General features: G+C 41.9%; 1 long non-coding RNA gene across 1 annotated transcript in view; it reads left to right on the top strand.

The window, feature by feature from the left end:
* Window positions 1-12,271, top strand: part of LOC126506861 (uncharacterized) — a 31,505-nt gene that overhangs the window by 3,134 nt on the left and 16,100 nt on the right. Inside the window, exon 2 of the long non-coding RNA XR_007593360.1 lies at window positions 212-297. This is a non-coding gene — a long non-coding RNA (uncharacterized lncRNA). The remainder of the gene's footprint in view (window positions 1-211; window positions 298-12,271) is intronic.

Below are 12,271 nucleotides of genomic sequence, written 5' to 3'. Positions count from 1 at the left end.
AGAGAGAGAGAGAGAGAGAGAACAAAAAAAGAATGGCCCCCATAGGCTCATATATTTGAATTCTTAGTCATGAGGGAGTGGAATTGTTTGAAAGGATTATAAGGATTAAGAGATGTAGCCTTGTATAACTGGGGGTGGGTTTGAGGTTTCAAGAGTCCATGCCAGATCCAGTCTTAGCCTCAGTCTCTCTCTCTCTCTGCCTATGGATCAGTCTGTAGCTCTCAGCTATGGCTCCAGTGCTGCCTGCATGCCATCATGCTTCCCACCAAGATGATGATGGAATAAACCTTTGCGATTGTAAGTAAACCCCAAATTAAATGTTCTCTCTTATAAAAGTTGCCTTAGTCATGGTGTCTCCTCACAACAATAGAACAGTGCCTAAATCACTGACAAACTAATCCCCTGAGTTCAGTCCTGAAACTGACTCCTGAGACTTGTCCTCTGACAACAAGTGCACTATGGCACATGTGTGTAGTAGTAATAATAATAATAATAATAATAATTTAAAACATGGATTTTAGTCTATCTTTTTGCTTAGTAAGTAAAAAATTAAATATCACCCACATGTCTTATGGAGCTGGGCATGGTGGTACATGCCCTTGATCCCAGCACTCAGGAGGCAGAGGGAGGTAGATCTCTGTGGATTTGAGGCCAGGCTGTCTCAAAAAACATATATATATATATTGAAAATGTAAGGTAGTGATACTACCCCACGCAGAAATCTAGACCTTTTTACCCCATTTTAGCTGTGAGTACTTCATTGTATGGGGCCTTCAAAAGTTAATGTTGGTGAGGAAAGGCACTGAAATATTAATGGAAAACATTTTATAACGCCAAGATTAAATTCATCTTTGGATTGACCTTGACAGAAGATAAAGTGAGGCTCCTCACAAGCAGTCTTGGGCAGGATTTCTCTGTGTAAGCTGAATGACCTAGCTCTGTAGACCAGGCTGGCTTCGAACTCACTTACCTCTGCTTCTGGAATGCTAGGATTAAAGGCATGTACCATCGTGCGTGGCAGGAGTGGAACTATTTGAGAGAAATGTGAGAAGAAATTCTTGGTGCTTACTTTGTTTTCTTTGTTTATTGGTACATAGCCTCAAACTTATGATCCTTCAACCTTCACCTTGAATTATTTTTAAACATTTTTTTACATTTATTCACTTACTCTGTGTGTGGGTGTTAATGCATGCCATACATATCATGTGTGCAGAGGTCAAAGGACACTTATTTCCAAGGAGGGGATAAAAATCCTCTGCCAGGTGGTGGTGGCGCCTGCCTTTAGTTCCAGCACTCAGGAGGCAGAGGGCCATCCTGATCTATACAGCAAGTTTTAGGATAGGCTCCAACGCTACACAGCAAAACCCTGTCTTGAAAAAAAAAATCCTTTCTTCTATTACTCTACCACAACCCTTATTATATGATAGTATTTTTGAGGTCTTGGAGGGTAGGATCTGCGTATTACTCATTTTTCTTTGTTTTCCGAAAGTCTAGCACATATATATGAATGAAAAACTCTAATGAGGTGATAGATATGAGGACTCTTAGCTAAATCGCCAGCATCTTAGATTCTTGAATACAGCCTAGTTTTTAAGACACAGTAGGGAACTTCCGGCTGTGTTCTGTTTGGAATGATTAAGTACAAATATAGTCAAAAAGAAAATGTGTTTTATATTCTCCCTTCATGACTCACTGTAAAAGGAGCTGATAGCATGCTTAACAGATCAGAGGGCTCTGGAAGGAGGGGTTCAATATACCTTGTACACACTCGGCACCTTAGATTTTCACTATTCATAACCCATATGTCTTTCTTGCTTTTGAGAGACAACCTCCATACTATATACACTGCCCAGTATGAATTAGAAGTTCAGTAAGTGGACCTGAAATAATGTAGAAATTAATAAATCAAATGAAGAATTTCATTCTCTCTCATCTTAGATCATTTAAGCCCACCCTCTCAAAAATGGTTTTAGGCACTAGTTCTTTTGTACAGCATTTTCCTAATGAAGCCAGCCTACCACAGTTTTGCCATTTTCTGTTATAACTTATCAATGTTATTGGATAGGCATTTTAATACTTTTGCTAGTTTTTTAAAAAGAGGATCTCTCTGTTTGGCTCTGGCTAGTCTAGAACCCACTATGTAGAGCAGGCTAGCCTTGAACTCATGGGTTCCACATCCCAAGTGCTGGAATTATAGGCATTTATCAACACCTAACCAGTGCATCATCTTTGAGACTACATCTGTCTCTTCTTTACAGCAAGGTTGTAAAGTTCTTTTTTTCTTCTTTAGTTTTTGAGATAGAGTTTCATGTTGCCAAAGCGAGCTCCAGACTTAATATACAGTGAAGAATGATCCTCCTGATTGTTCTGCCTCTCAAGTGCTCACAACTAGCTCTAAAATATTTAAGTATAGCGAATAAATGTTAAAAGCATGCACCCTAAAGTGCCTTAAAATCTAGACAGTTTGTAATAGCATAAACAGTGGATGGTCTGGAGGTGGCATATGTTCTTAATCCCAGCATTGGGAGACAGAGGCAGGCAGAGATCTGTGAGTTCAAGACCAGCCTGATCTACAGAGCAAGTTCGGACAGCTAGGATTACACAGAGAAACCCTGTCTCTAAAAACCAAACCAAACCAAACCAAAACAAAAGATTAAAAAGAAAAAAAAATAGTTGGTGGTATCCAGAATACTTAATGTTTTGCTATTTTAGCAAATAGTTGTTATAAATAATAAATAAACCACAGTGAGTTTGTGCCTTACACTCATTAGAATGGCCACCATGAAAATGAAACCAAAGACTCATAGTCCGAAAGTGACAAGTGCCAGCAAGAATATAGAGAAACTGGAAGCTTTGTGCACTGTTGCGGAAAGCCAAATGCTGTACCCGCTGTACAGCTACAGTACAAGTAGTAAGGCTACTTCTCAAAAAAAAAGTTTAAATAAAAGTACCACATGGTTCAGCAGTTCTGCTTGTGGGTATGTATCCAAGAGAACCAAAAGCAGGGTCTACCCCTACATTTACAGCAGCACTGTTTACAGTAGTCAAAAGGATGAGACAATCTAGCTGCCCATCACCAGGCAAACAGACAAGCAAAACTGTGGTATGTGCATACAGTCTATTGCTGGCCTTCTAAAAGGAAGGAGCTTGTGCAATGTGTGTGTATACCACAACAAGCATAAACCTTGAGGACGATCTGCTAAACGAAACAAACCAGTTATAAAAAGACAAACATGGGGGTGTGCTGGAGGGATTGGCTCAGCAATTAAAAGCATAGACTGCCCTTGCAGAGGACCTGAGTTTGATTCCCAGCCCTCATGTCAGGTGGCTCAGAACTATGTATGACTCTAGCTCTATGGCATCTGACACCCTTTTCTGCACACACACACACACGCGCGCGCACACACACATACACACACACAAAATTTTTAAATGTTTTTTGATATGTATATATATTTCCCCCTTCTATTTCCACCCTTCAAACCTGTCCATATGCCACCCCCCACTCTGCTCCCTCTCAAATTCATGGTCTCTTTTTAATTGTTGTTACATTATTATATGTGTGTTTCCTAAATACATACACACAACCCGCTCATTCTCTATAATGGTACTTGTATGCACATGTTCTCATGGCTGACCATTTGGAGAACTCCCTGGTGTGCTTTTCCTGGGGAAAGGCTAATTTTCCAGCTCTTGGTTCTTCTTGGTTTCCCATAGTTCTCTGTCTAGGATTGAGCCTCATGAGATTTCACCCATCCACTTTGGCATGACTTTCGGTGTTCCCCTTGTTCAGGCCAGGTTTAGGCAGTCATACTGGTGAGATGGCATGGGTGTAGCTTCTGATGTTCATAGGAGGCACAACATCCCTGCGCTTGTGGTTCCTACAACCGTTCTGACCTCTGCTGATGATGTCTGAGCGTCAGGTGTAGGAGATGTGTCCGTTGGAACGGGGCTCCACAACCCTGCATTTTGATCAGTTGGGATTTTCTGTAATGGTCTCTGACTGTTGCAAAGAGACGTTTCCGTAATGAGGAAACTTATCTGTGGGCATAAGTAATGTAGGTAGGGATTTTGCCGGTTTAATAAAGTGTGGTTGTAGGTTCTTCAAGATCCTTGACTTGATTAGCACTGTCTACTTGACTAGGTTTCCAGTGCCAGGCATGATTTCTTTCTTCTTCACTGTGCCTTTTTTTGTTTTTGTTGTTGTTGTTTTTTGAGACAGGGTTTCTCTGTAGTTTGGAGCCTGTCCTGGAACTAGTGCTTGTAGACCAGGCTGGCCTTGAACTCACAAAGATCCACCTGCCTCTGCTCCAGAGTGCTGGGATTAAAGGCGTGTGCCACAACTTCCCGGCCTTCACTGTGTCTTAAATCAAATCAGAGAGCTTCAGGTTAACTGCCAAGGCCACTATTGCTCCCAAAGACACAGTGCCTAGAGACCCTGAGAGCCTCCTCTTGAGGACTGACTTTCATGTTACCACAAGGTACCATGCAAGCTTCCAAAGGAGAGAAGCAACTAACAGTCCTACCCAGCTATGACACCCATGAGCCATGACAATGACCAGCATGGCATGTTAACAAATCTTTTAAAAAGACAAATATCTTTTTAAACCTTTTATATGAAGTACCTAGAGCAATAAAATTCATATTGGTTACCAGGGGCTGATAAGATAGGAATAGTGCTGATTAAGATGCATAAAAATTTTAGTTTGTAGGGTGAAAAGAGTTCTAGAATTTTGGGTAGGAAAAACGATGCTAGTGAACTTAACTGTGCACTTAAAAGTGGACAGGATGATGTAGTATCTGTATTGTACCACATTAAAAATTAAATTTATTTTATCATTGTATATCTTATGTATGTATGTATTATGATATGTGTGAATGTGTGTATATTTAGGCATGGATGTGCCTGAAGACAACTTTCAGAAGTCAGCTCTCTCCTTCCATCTTTATGTGGGTTCTGGGGATTGAACCTAGGTTGTTAGACTTGTATGGCAAGTACCTTTACACACTGAGTCATCTTGCTGACTCTTATCACACCTTAAAGGGCACAGAACAAGTATCTGGAAAGATTGCACAGTGGTTAAGAGCATTTGCTCCTCTTGTGGAGGACCAGCATTCAGTTCCCAGTAGCTGCATCAAGTGTCTTACAATTGCCTGCTCCCAGGGATCTGATACCCTCTCCTGGCCTCTGTGGGTATACAGCAAGCACATGTGTCTGCACAGGGAGAGGGAGAGAGAGAGGGGGGGGGGAGGAATAAATTAATAATATGTGTAATATATATATATATTAAAAGGACACATAAAAGAATGTCAAAAGACCAAGATTACAGTTTTTGGTTACTCCCTCCTTTACTCAGTGTGCTTGTTGCTTCATTTTAAATCAGGATAATATGCCTGACAGTTCTGGTCTTTATAAAGATTATACAAAAACAAACAGAAACAATTCTTAGGACGCTATTTTGATTAGCAGTTTTCCCAGCGTTCCAGTATCCCAGGTCTTACACTCATTTCACGTTTCGCGTCTTATTTCATAACCAATGCTTCTAAAGGTGCCTCGGCCGAAGCTTGTGACCACTTCAAAGGATGTGTATGCTAAACCCCCTCAATTTGGGTTACACACCTTATAATTTGGCTCTAGGAAACAGCAAATAAACAGTTTTTATGACGACGATTGATGGTCAGAGATACTAATTATCATGTGGTTTAGCATTAATTGAGGAAATGGAAATCCAGGATTCTCATGCTCCTGTTCAAAGAGCGAGGAGGCCAAGAGAAAGGATTAACATCAGTTGAATAGCAATTAAGTGTCAGACCCCAGAGTAAGCATGCTAGCCGTGCTATTTCAAAATATACTTCTCTATCCTTACTTGTATTGAGTTCATGATAAATGACACATATTTAATGCACATTCGGTCGAACAAGTAAACTAGACTGTGGAGGGTGATCAGCACCTTTTTAGAGATGAGGACACAGGCAGTCAGGCAAGCAGTAAGCACTCAGAACTTGGATGCAGGCACAGCAGTTTCTCACACTTTCCCTTTCTGAATCAGTCTCGTGGGAGCAGAATTTCATCTCTGTGCTCCCCTTTCTTCACTCTTTTTCATTGTTTTAATAGGCGAGAAGTCTGAGCATCTTGACAGCCTGGCATTCTGATGATGTGTGGGCAGAACAACACACAAGCTGCTCCCTGCTTTTACTCCCGAATCATTCAAATAACTGTGAATGAATACAGTTTTCAAATCTTTAGGGTTTAGCCATGTGGTGGTGGCACACACCATTAATCCCAGCACTTGGGAGGCAGAGACAGGTGGATCTCTGTGAGTTCAAATACAACCTTGTCTACGAGTGAGTTCTGGGACAGCCAAGGTTACACAGAGAAACCCTGTCTTGAAAACAAATTAGTTTTTAATTCTTAAGTTATGTTCATTCACTTTATTTTATGAGTATTTTGCCTGCATGTATGTGTGTGCACCACATGGATGCCTGGTACCTACAGAGACCAGAGAGGGCACCAGGTCCTCTGGAATTGGCATTATGGTTATGAACCATCTGATGTGGGTGCTGGGAATGGAACTCGAGTCCTCTGAAAGAGCAACAAGTGCTCTTAATTGCTGAATCATTGCTCTGGGCCTTTGAACGAATATTTTCAATATTACTAGCCTACAGGGACAAAGAGGGTAAGAAAGTAGACAATAGCAGATGAAGGATATCAACTTATTTTTTGGAAGATAGACTATCATAGTTGAGCTAAGAAAGCTGAATTCTATATACAGAGCAGTATAACAAGAATACTTTAAGATGCCAGGTTTAATTAATTCAGATGCATGCCTTTAATTAATCCTAGCACTTGGAAGACAGAGGGAGGTGGAGTTTGAGGCCTGGCTGGTCTACAGAGCAAGTTCCAGGACAGCCAGGTGTAGGCGGAGACTGCTTGTTCATTTCCCAGCCACCAGGCCCCGAAATAATCACACGGAAACTATATTAATTGCAACACTGCTTGGCCAATGACTATAGCATATTCCTAGCTAGGTCTTACATCATAAATTAACCCGTTTCTATTATTTTTGTATTTTACCACGAGGCTCGTGGTTTACCAGTAAGGTTCTGTCTGGCATCTGTCTCCTTCGGTAACTACATGGCATTTCCCTGACTCTGCCCCTTTTCTCCCAGCATTCAGTTTAGTGTTCCCACCTAGATCTATTCTACCCTGCCACAGGCCAAAGCAACTTCTATATTAAAAAATGATAATAAGACATATTCACAACATGCAGAGGGGAATCCTGCATCAGCCAGGACTGTTACACAGAGAAACCCTGTCTCGAAAAAGCAAACAAAAACAAAAGCAAAACAAACAAACAAACAAAAAGAATAAGGGACAGGAAAGACTGTGCTGCACAACACCAAGGCATTGAGAACTGGGTCTAGCAGATACTACAGAGGCAGAGGTGCTGTGGGGTGTGGAAGATGAGGATGGGTTGGAAGAAGGTCTTCAGAGGAGGCTAAAACACTGATAAGTTCTTTCCCCTTGCAGAATCTTGAACATTGACTTATTTTCTGAAAAAGCAGAACTAGGAAAGCTCCAGATTCTGGAGCTTCCAGGCATGTTGGGGAAGAAAACAGAGATTATATTACATGTGCTCATGTGGGTCCTGGGGATCCAAACTCAGGTCCTTATGCAGAGGGCACTTTGCTTGCTGAGCCATCTCCCAGCCCTAACGTCTTCCTCTCTGCATCCCTGGAAGTACTGGAGACTGAACTCAGGACCTCCTGCATGCTGAACAAACACCCTATTATTAAGTTGTGGCCTCAGCCCTCATAGAATTAATGTATGAAACTGGGAAAAATCTCTCAGAAAGCAGAACAGAAGCAAACAATAAAAGGAAAAATTGTAAATCCATAACTAGATGAACAGGCGTTCTAGAAATGGGAAGATGTGGATGAAAGGAAACTCTTAAAGAGACATTCAGCTCTCCAGTAACACAATAAAGAGGAAGTGGGGGAGAGGCAAGAGATGTCAGTGAAGGGCGTGAGTCTCCAGAGTGGCGGAGGCTGCTGAGGGCCCAGGATAAGGACGGGAAGGGGACAAATGTAAGACCCCGCAGCAGCATCACAGCACTTCTACACATGTAGATAAGATAGAGCAGTCTTGATGGTAAGAGGCAGGAAACGAGGCAGTCTTGATGGTAAGAGGCAGGAAACAAGACGAGGTCCCCGTGTTAGTTACCTTTCTATTGCTGTCAGAAGATGCATGAACTGAACAAGACGGTTTATAGAAGAAAGAGTTTATTTGGGGCTTACAGTTTCAGGGGTGAGTCCATGATCATCACACCTGAAGCACAGCGTAGTTAGGCAGCCGTGGCGCTGGAGCAAAGCTGAGGGCTTGCTTACCTTTTGATCCTCATGAGAGAGCAGAGTGAGCTAACTGGGAATGTCCCAGACTTTTGAAAACCCTAAATCCAATCCCCAGCAACTCACCTCCTCCAACAAGACCTCACCTCCTAATTTTTCCCAAGCAGTTCTTCTTCGAGTGACAAAGTATTCAAATCTATGATCCTATGGGGACCATCATTCTCATTCACACTTCACAACTGCTTATCAAATGGTGGCAATAAGAGTTGGAACTTGCTATGTAGACCAGACTAGCATCACACTTGTAAAGATCTACTTGCTTTTGCCTCCTACGTGCTGATATTAAAGGTATGGGTCACCATGACCAGCCCATTTTTTAGTAATGAGTATATGTGTGTCTGAGTGTAGGCTTGTGCATCTGAGTGCAATACCTGGAGAGGCCAGAAGAGGGCATGGGATCACATGGAACTGGAGGTGAAGGTAGCTGTGAACTGCTCAGATGTGGGTGCGGGGATCAGAACGCCCGTCCTCTGCAAGAACAATACAGGTTCTTTACTGTGGAGCCCTCTCTCCAGCCCCAAGAGTTGTATATTTCTTAGCAGTAACATTGGTCACCAGGAGACAATGAAGCAAGTATTTTTATAATTCTGAGAGAAATTTTTAAAAAAGATTTATTTATTATGTACACAGTGTTCTGTCTGTATATATGCCTGCAGGCCAGAAGTGGGCACTGGATCTCGTTACAGATGGTCGTGAGCCACCATGTGCTTGCTGGGAATTGAACACAGGACCTCTGGAAGAGCAGCCAGTGCTCTTAACCTCTGAGCCATCTCTCCAGCCAGAAAATTATTTTTTCAACCTAGATCTTTACTCAGCCATATTATCAGTCAAGTCTGGGGAATAAATAAAGATCTTTCCAGACAATGCAATGATTTGAAAAAGTGTCTCCTCCACATACATATAACTTTTCTCTGGGTACTGCCGAGTGATGCATTTCACTAAAACAAAACAGGAAGGCAAAGGCCTCAGGGAACAGGGTGAGCCTAGGGAAGCATGAAAAGCAAGTCCTAAGATGCCATCCCACAGCCAGCCCCGGGACAGACCAGGCAGCCTGGAGGATAGATAATCCTGGGGAAGCTTTTCAATTAAGCCTGGTGGGAAATCTGTGATGCTTGACCGCATTGAAAGGAGCTCAAGCATTTTTACATTTCTCTTTCAGGTTCTGAGAGAATGAATGGTTAATAACATTAAAAGTGGCAAATCAAAAACTGGGGTATTTATTCCAGGAACAAAAACTGCAGACCAGGAAATACAACCGTAATGCAGAACCGACTTAAAACAAGCCACGCTTACAAAGTCATAAGGCTAGACGCATCTGCTTAATAAAAAACATGAAATGTTAATATCGGGAGGCTAAGGGGAGGGAAACACAAAACTGACTCCTCTGTTAGGTCTCACTTAACATTTGAAAATCAATAAATTGCAGCATAACAGTGTAAGAAACTTTTTGAGACAGGATTTCTTGAATTCCAGGCTCACATCAAACTTGCTATGGAGCTAAGGATGACCTTGAACTCCTGACCCCTCTGCTGCCCTTTCCTCAGTGCTGTGGTTATAGTCACGCTTCAGCACACCTGGTCTATGTGACAATGGGGATCAACCCTAGAGCTCTGCCCATGTTAGGGAAGCATTTACCAAATAACGAAAGTCCTCATAACTGTCTGATTTAGGAAAATGGACAGAAGCAAGGAAGTGTTTCAGGGGATGCTTCAGGCTTTGGGAGCCCCTCCTCTACCCTCAACCTCCCCATTCCCCAACCTCACCCCTACTTTAAAAAAATCATTTTGAGCATGACCATGGTAGTAGTTCTACAAGATCCTGTACTTTGATAAACATTTAACATGTCAAAGAAACAGGAGAGAGAATGAACGCCTCGAGTATCTAGACTGATGATATATAATGTGATATGTATATACCATCATATATGTACACATACATGGCATCACATTATATATATATATACACACAACACACACTCAGCTATTTGAAAATAATACAATAATAACTAGACTTTTATTTGAGACATCACAAATAAAATTTGTGTTTGGCATATGACAAGCATTGCCATCACAGAGAAGAACTGACTCAAATTTTAAAACTGTGAACTACATCAATGTCGTAGAGGCTCTGGAACCTCCATAGGATGTTATCTAATGGTCAGTGAACATTACCTCTCATACAAGAAGAGGGTGTGAAATCCAGTGTGGTGGTGTAGCATTTATACAGCATGCTAAAAAGGGAAAGAAAAGAGAAATAAAAAAGTATTTGAAAAACCATACAAAATAGAGTCTTCAATACTTTCACCATGTTGCTCTGTCAGTGACTTAACGTCACCACACTATGGAGTATGCCATAAGAACGTTTTCTGTCACAACACAAACGTTGTGTCTAATGACCCAATGAACACAGAGATCTAGCTCAGACTGTCTTTTTGTTAGCAATACTGGGTTTGCCTTGATAATTTCACAATGTACACAATACCAATTTAAGTATTATATATGTACTATCTACTGGCAATGAATTAATGTTGAGGGTCAGCTTTATTTTTCCAAGAGTTAAATCAGCCCATCTCAACACAGACAAAATAAATCAATATTTCACATGGAACAAATCCCAGAAACTATGCAAAAGTTTCTGTTTTTATAGGCCAGTCCTAAGTTCATTTCTTTCTTTTTTTAAAAAAATTTATTTCTTTATTAAATATTTATTTATTTATTAAGTATACAGTGGTCTGCCTGCATATATCCCTGCAGGCCAGAAGAGGGCACCAGATCTCATTACAGATGGTTGTGAGCCACCACGTGGTTGCTGGGAATTGAACTCAGGACCTTTAGAAGTGCAGCCAATGCTCTTAACCTCTGAGCCATCTCTCCAGCCCCACCTCAGCTATTTGTACCATGTTTGAAACCTAACACCCAGCACTCAGGAGGCAGAAGCAAGTGTATCTCTAGAGACCAGCCCAGTCTACAGAACAAGTTCCAGGACAGTCAGGACTATACAGAGAAACCCTGCCTCAAAAAACACAACAAAAAAGACTGTTCTGTACCGCAGGCACTTTTACTGTTGTTGTGAGACAGAATTCTGAAGAGCCGGAAGCTCTCTAAAGTCACTGGGGATTGAAGCGTGGAGGCCCGGAGGCAGGGGTCTGAGCCAGTCCATGACAAGGGTCAGCCTTTGTACATTTTGGGATCTTCAGAATCAAGTTGTTCCCAGGAAATCACCCAGCCTTTCTCTCTCACCTGCAAGCTAAAACTTCTTAGGTGGAGTTCCGACAATTCTTCCAAATGCCACAATGCTGAGGTGCCAGGGAAGGTCCAGATTATGTAGTCTCTGCCAGCCAGGAAATGCTCTAAGCTACAACTGTGCTTATGGTTTTTTCCATAACAAAATCAGGGCATGTGGCCTCATAAGTACTTTAAAGGACAATAGGCTAAAATGGTTTAAAACTGAAACTGTCCTGGAAAGTTCCCAATTTGTGATCACATGGTTCCCTTGAGAAGTGGAGAATTCTATGCCAAGAAAGTCAGAAGGAAGGGGAACCCTCTCCCCCATGCATCCAGATTCTGCCCACTAACTTGGGCAGAAAGTCTTGAGTTTCTCCAACTCCCTGAAATACTAGAATCTTCTATTACCCTTAAAGGTGTTTCATTACTTACTACTTTTGTGAGCTTAAGTCTTTTAGATAGACTGGACCCTCTGAGGAAGAAGTGGAGAGCAAAGAGAAGTGGGGACCCCTCCCTCCAAAGTATTTCCAGTGTTTCTCACGTCTGCTTGGGCCGGCAGATCATTCTTCCCTGGCCTGGCTCCACTCCTACCTCAGCCTCCAAGACACACACACACACACACACACACACACACACAC

This window comes from Alexandromys fortis, unplaced genomic scaffold, assembly GCF_014885135.2.
Source record: "Alexandromys fortis isolate MF-2015 unplaced genomic scaffold, M_Fortis_MF-2015_v1.1 scaffold_27, whole genome shotgun sequence".
Taxonomy (NCBI): domain Eukaryota; kingdom Metazoa; phylum Chordata; class Mammalia; order Rodentia; family Cricetidae; genus Alexandromys; species Alexandromys fortis.
This window is presented reverse-complemented; position numbering and strand designations above follow the sequence as displayed.